Source organism: Schistocerca americana, unplaced genomic scaffold, assembly GCF_021461395.2.
Source record: "Schistocerca americana isolate TAMUIC-IGC-003095 unplaced genomic scaffold, iqSchAmer2.1 HiC_scaffold_677, whole genome shotgun sequence".
In the NCBI taxonomy this organism is placed as follows: Eukaryota; Metazoa; Arthropoda; class Insecta; order Orthoptera; family Acrididae; genus Schistocerca; species Schistocerca americana.
Genome location: NW_025726431.1, coordinates 17,501 through 22,500, shown reverse-complemented (window position 1 = coordinate 22,500; position 5,000 = coordinate 17,501). Strand labels below are relative to the sequence as shown.

At 54.1% G+C, this 5,000-nt stretch overlaps 1 non-coding gene across 1 annotated transcript in view; it reads right to left on the bottom strand.

The window, feature by feature from the left end:
* LOC124588996 overlaps positions 1-1,226 on the bottom strand; it is a 1,910-nt gene extending 684 nt beyond the window's left edge. Inside the window, exon 1 of the ribosomal RNA XR_006975905.1 lies at positions 1-1,226. This exon is cut by the window's left edge and continues 684 nt beyond it. This is a non-coding gene — a ribosomal RNA (small subunit ribosomal RNA).
* Positions 1,227-5,000: the final 3,774 nt, after the last annotated feature.

The following is a 5,000-nucleotide window of genomic DNA, read 5'->3' as shown; positions in this document are numbered from 1 at the left end:
CTTTGCAACCATACTTCCCCCGGAACCCAAAAGCTTTGGTTTCCCGGAGGCTGCCCGCCGAGTCATCGGAGGAACTGCGGCGGATCGCTGGCTGGCATCGTTTATGGTTAGAACTAGGGCGGTATCTGATCGCCTTCGAACCTCTAACTTTCGTTCTTGATTAATGAAAACATACTTGGCAAATGCTTTCGCTTCTGTTCGTCTTGCGACGATCCAAGAATTTCACCTCTAACGTCGCAATACGAATGCCCCCGCCTGTCCCTATTAATCATTACCTCGGGTTCCGAAAACCAACAAAATAGAACCGAGGTCCTATTCCATTATTCCATGCACACAGTATTCAGGCGGGCTTGCCTGCTTTAAGCACTCTAATTTGTTCAAAGTAAACGTGCCGGCCCACCGAGACACTCACTCAAGAGCACCCTGGTAGGATTGCAACGGGGTCCGCCTCGGGACGCACGAGCACGCACGAGGCGCGTCGCACGCCTTCAGCTCGCCCCACCGGCAGGACGTCCCACGATACATGCCAGTTAAACACCGACGGGCGGTGAACCAACAGCGTGGGACACAAATCCAACTACGAGCTTTTTAACCGCAACAACTTTAATATACGCTATTGGAGCTGGAATTACCGCGGCTGCTGGCACCAGACTTGCCCTCCAATAGATACTCGTTAAAGGATTTAAAGTGTACTCATTCCGATTACGGGGCCTCGGATGAGTCCCGTATCGTTATTTTTCGTCACTACCTCCCCGTGCCGGGAGTGGGTAATTTGCGCGCCTGCTGCCTTCCTTGGATGTGGTAGCCGTTTCTCAGGCTCCCTCTCCGGAATCGAACCCTGATTCCCCGTTACCCGTTACAACCATGGTAGGCGCAGAACCTACCATCGACAGTTGATAAGGCAGACATTTGAAAGATGCGTCGCCGGTACGAGGACCGTGCGATCAGCCCAAAGTTATTCAGAGTCACCAAGGCAAACGGACCGGACGAGCCGACCGATTGGCTTTGATCTAATAAAAGCGTCCCTTCCATCTCTGGTCGGGACTCTGTTTGCATGTATTAGCTCTAGAATTACCACAGTTATCCAAGTAACGTGGGTACGATCTAAGGAACCATAACTGATTTAATGAGCCATTCGCGGTTTCACCTTAATGCGGCTTGTACTGAGACATGCATGGCTTAATCTTTGAGACAAGCATATGACTACTGGCAGGATCAACCAGGGAGCTGCGTCAACTAGAGCTGAGCAGCCGGCCGCCCGGGAGTGTGTCCCGGGGGCCCGCGCGAACACGCAAGCGTCCGCTCAATTATTCTGCAAACAGGAGGAGGCTGAGCTCCCCTGCACAATACACCTCGAAACCCTCTCAGGTCCCGGCGGCGCGCAGCGCCGTCCTAAGTACTTGGTCGGGTTCGAGAGAGGCGCAATCGCCCGGAGTTTGGCGAGTAGACGCTTTAGGTGCGACCACCCGTGCTCCCAACTGAGCTTGCCGCTGCCGACAGAGGCCCGGGAGCGTGCTGTCGTGGCATTGCCGGCGGGAGACAACACGCGCCACCTACGGTGGCCGGCAGCTCCAACGCCAGCGCCACAGAAGGACAAAAGCCCCACTTGGGTGCCGAAGCGAACTCTCCCAGCACAGCGCACGCGCCAACACGTCCGCACAGCTGCGATACAATCCACCTGCGAGAACCGCAGAGGCGACCGAGCAGCAGACGGCGTCGCGGCGCCGAGCGCCGGGCGGCGGCGCATCCTCAGCGCACACAGTCCTCAATCGGACCAGCACACTGCAGATGTCCACCGCGCTTCGCACCGGGCCCGCGAGGACCTACTTTGGCCGCACGGCGCCGCGTGCAGGGTGCGCCGGCGCGCAGCTGCGCCGCCTGCCGCCTCCGTCGGCCGGCGCGCCTGCCACTGGCCGCCCCCACCAGCCGGCTGTAGCGCGTGCGCCCACGCACCGCGCGGCCAGCACGCCGGAAGGCCCCCCCTCACCGGCCGGGGACGGTCCCACCCAGCCACCGCCGCGTATCGCTTCACACCCACATGCCATTCACGTTCGTGGGCATGGTGGGTATCGCTGAAACAACCGGTTGGTAGCTCAACCGATCGTCGCCATCACTGATTCACCTCTAGCGAGAACAACCGCACCACAACGGTTTACCAGTTCTTCATTTGCGTAACGTCACCAGCAAACGTAGACGTCCATCGCCATTTGCAAATTCAACGATTGTTGCATGCCTGTGTCAGGTGTCACGACACACTATGTCTGCCCACATACACGCAACAACATGTGCACGCTTCGCGAACACGTGGAAGGTGGCCCCCGTACGTATGCGATGTCCATTGCGCGAACGACTGTCAACCGGCCTCTGTCGCATGTCGCAGATGTGGAACGCAGTGCACCATGCTATCACGGTGTGTGAGAAGAGACGACTACGTCTGACAACACGCGCCACTACATCAACAGACGGCTCATGCTGATCGCCATCCACGGCATACCATACTGCAATCCAGCTCTTATAGGGAGACGACACGTAGCTGAGTGCACAATATTTGGACCGTATGGTTCGCCGTTGTTGGCGCAGTCGTGGTACGGTCACACATGTACCACGATGTATCATTCAGTACATGAGGACCAATGTGCGGTACAGTGTGTGATTTGGACGTACAACATCAGCGGACAGTTGCCACAAGCCGTACCACAACGTAGGCTGTGCTTCGCCATGCGAATGCCAATGAACAACTGCGAAGGGCATTGAGCATGTACGTCCTGCCGCCATCCGCATTACAGTGTATAGCTGCAAGGTGTTTAACATGAAGCGATACTCTGGGGACCGGGCAGTGCGAGTAGCAAACTATATTGCGGGGGTTGCAGTTAGGCAACACTACACTAATTTAACGCGTCGTATGACAATTACAGAGCAGGTTAAGGCCCAACGTGTGTTGGGTTAAGGCCCAACGTGTGTTGGGTTAAGGCCCAACGTGTGTTGGGTTAAGGCCCAACGTGTGTTGGGTTAAGGCCCAACGTGTGTTGGGTTAAGGCCCAACGTGTGTTGGGTTAAGGCCCAACGTGTGTTGGGTTAAGGCCCAACGTGTGTTGGGTTAAGGCCCAACGTGTGTTGGGTTAAGGCCCAACGTGTGTTGGGTTAAGGCCCAACGTGTGTTGGGTTAAGGCCCAACGTGTGTTGGGTTAAGGCCCAACGTGTGTTGGGTTAAGGCCCAACGTGTGTTGGGTTAAGGCCCAACGTGTGTTGGGTTAAGGCCCAACGTGTGTTGGGTTAAGGCCCAACGTGTGTTGGGTTAAGGCCCAACGTGTGTTGGGTTAAGGCCCAACGTGTGTTGGGTTAAGGCCCAACGTGTGTTGGGTTAAGGCGCAACATAGGTTAGGTTAAGGCGCAACCAACGTGTGTTGGGTTAAGGCCCAACGTGTGTTGGGTTAAGGCCCAACGCGGGTTGGGTTAAGGCGCAACGCGGGTTGGGTTAAGGCGCAACGCGGGTTAGGTTAAGGCGCAACGCGGGTTAGGTTAAGGCGCAACGCGGGTTAGGTTAAGGCGCAACGCGGGTTAGGTTAAGGCGCAACGCGGGTTAGGTTAAGGCGCAACGCGGGTTAGGTTAAGGCGCAACGCGGGTTACGTTAAGGCGCAACGCGGGTTACGTTAAGGCGCAACGCGGGTTACGTTAAGGCGCAACGCGGGTTACGTTAAGGCGCAATATAGGTTAGGTTAAGGCGCAATATAGGTTAGGTTAAGGCGCAATATAGGTTAGGTTAAGGCGCAATACGGGTTAGGTTAAGGCGCAATACGGGTTAGGTTAAGGCGCAATACGGGTTAGGTTAAGGCGCAATACGGGTTAGGTTAAGGCACAATACGGGTTAGGTTAAGGCACAATACGGGTTAGGTTAAGGCACAATACGGGTTAGGTTAAGGCACAATACGGGTTAGGTTAAGGCACAATACGGGTTAGGTTAAGGCACAATACGGGTTAGGTTAAGGCACAATACGGGTTAGGTTAAGGCACAATACGGGTTAGGTTAAGGCACAATACGGGTTAGGTTAAGGCACAATACGGGTTAGGTTAAGGCACAATACGGGTTAGGTTAAGGCACAATACGGGTTAGGTTAAGGCACAATACGGGTTAGGTTAAGGCACAATACGGGTTAGGTTAAGGTACAATACGGGTTAGGTTAAGGTACAATACGGGTTAGGTTAAGGTACAATACGGGTTAGGTTAAGGTACAATACGGGTTAGGTTAAGGTACAATACGGGTTAGGTTAAGGTACAATACGGGTTAGGTTAAGGTACAATACGGGTTAGGTTAAGGTACAATACGGGTTAGGTTAAGGTACACATTGTTGTAAGGAAAGGTGTTTTGGGGGGGGGGGGGGGGCCGGTTTGTTGATTGTGATTATCGTAAGTAAATGACTGCGGCATCATCTGATTTGCCACGTCAGGGTGCACCTTTGGCTCATAACAGGCGGCGCTCTGATTCCATGCTTGTGGCAGACCTGTGTCTTTCATTCCTGCCATTGTTTGTGTGGTGTGACAGGAGGCAGTATTGTGATGTTGGGTGCACCCCTGTGTAGGACATGTGTGGGTGTTGGTGGCTTAGCTGAGCAATGGTGGTTGTCGGAAGGGTGAGATATTCTGTTTTGTGAGTGGACCTCCCGGTCTGGTTATGATAGTGTGGATTGTCTAATGTGGCAGAGAGGATGCACTGGGTGTTGTTCCATGCTGGTGCTTACATATTGTCTGTGTGCCTGTTACAGGCAGAGAGTAGTGCGTGATAAGAGTGTCTGGCTGACGTGTGATTGTGAGCAGAGTCTTTCAGCATGTATACGGACAGTTGTATACATTATCTGTATTCTGATGGCTCTATCTATTACTAATCAGCGCCGTGTATACGTTTAATCCGGTTCCAGTCGAAACTATTGTATCTCTGTACATTAGTGACACGGCGAGCCCGCTATGTAGTTACTCGTCTCGGCAGCTTCCACCGGTGTATCG